Source organism: Pinus tabuliformis, chromosome 2_2 (genome assembly GCF_031772625.1).
Source record: "Pinus tabuliformis cultivar Carrire ecotype Pingquan chromosome 2_2, CPIR1, whole genome shotgun sequence".
Classification (NCBI taxonomy): Eukaryota; Viridiplantae; Streptophyta; class Pinopsida; order Pinales; family Pinaceae; genus Pinus; species Pinus tabuliformis.
This window is the reverse complement of record NC_142300.1, coordinates 636,210,050-636,211,291: the sequence shown is the minus strand read 5'-3', so window position 1 is coordinate 636,211,291 and position 1,242 is coordinate 636,210,050.

The following is a 1,242-nucleotide window of genomic DNA, read 5'->3' as shown; positions in this document are numbered from 1 at the left end:
CAGGATGTTCCTTCTGTACATACCTTGAGGATTTCTTTGGCCTTGAAGATGTGCCTGCTTCCTCACCTTCACTATCTAATTTTGTTTCCTTCAAATCACCAAACCTCAAATATGAAATTTCTTCATCATCTGAGTTCATATAACTGTTATAGGATTTAGGTTGTGAACCTACTTCATATACCATTACATCGATGAAATCCTCAATCTTCCTTTTCCACTTATTGTAACACTTATATCCTTTTCTTCGAATATAATATCTGAGCAATATTCCTTCATGAGCGCGTGAGTCAAACTTCCCATGGCTCTTTTCATTCCTTTTAATGAAGCACTTGCTCCCAAACACCTTGAAGTGTTTAACTAATGTAAGTATTCCCTTCCATAACTCACAGGGATTTTTATCACTATTAGGCCTAAGTTGATTTCTGTTTGACAGATATATTGCTGCCTACGCCGCTTCTCCGCAGAAGTTGTGAGACACTCTTGCTTCATCTAACATTTCTCTAGCCATTTACTAGATTTTTTTGTTCTTCCTCTCTACTACTCCATTTTTCTTAGGAGTTCTAGCCACTGAGTACTGCCTGCAGATGCCAATCTCTTCAAAAAATTTCTCAAACTCTCTTGATGTGTACTCTCCCCCTCTATCTGATCTTAAGCATTTTAACCTTAAATGTTTCTAATTTTCTACTTGAGCTTTAAAAATCTTGAAAGTCTTTAATGCTTCTGATTTTTCTTTTAAGAGAACAATCCAAGTAGCCCTAGTGAAATAATCAATTAAAAAAATGAAATACCTCTCTCCTTTTGAGTTTTTTTCTCTAGTAGGGCCACAAATATCTATGTGAATGAGCCCTAGAGGTTTGGATGAGGAGAAATATTTTGATTTGAAATGAGTCCTAGTATGCTTGCCAAACTCACACGACTTGCAGATTATGTTATCGGGATTTGACAGCCTTGGTGATTCTCTTACTGCTCCCATATTTATTATCTTTATCAAGATGTCAAAATTCATGTGCCTGAGCCTCTTGTACCACAACCCTGCTTCACTGATTTTTCTCAAATAGGAGTTGACCTTGGAATTTTCAAACACATATACATGATTGTGGGTTCTAATTTCTTTTCCCACTAATTTTCCATCTATTGTGTTATGGATCTCACAATAATTTGATTGAAAGTTCACATCATAGCCATTGTCACACATCTGGCTAACACTGAATAGATTGTACTTGAGACCTTCTACACACAACA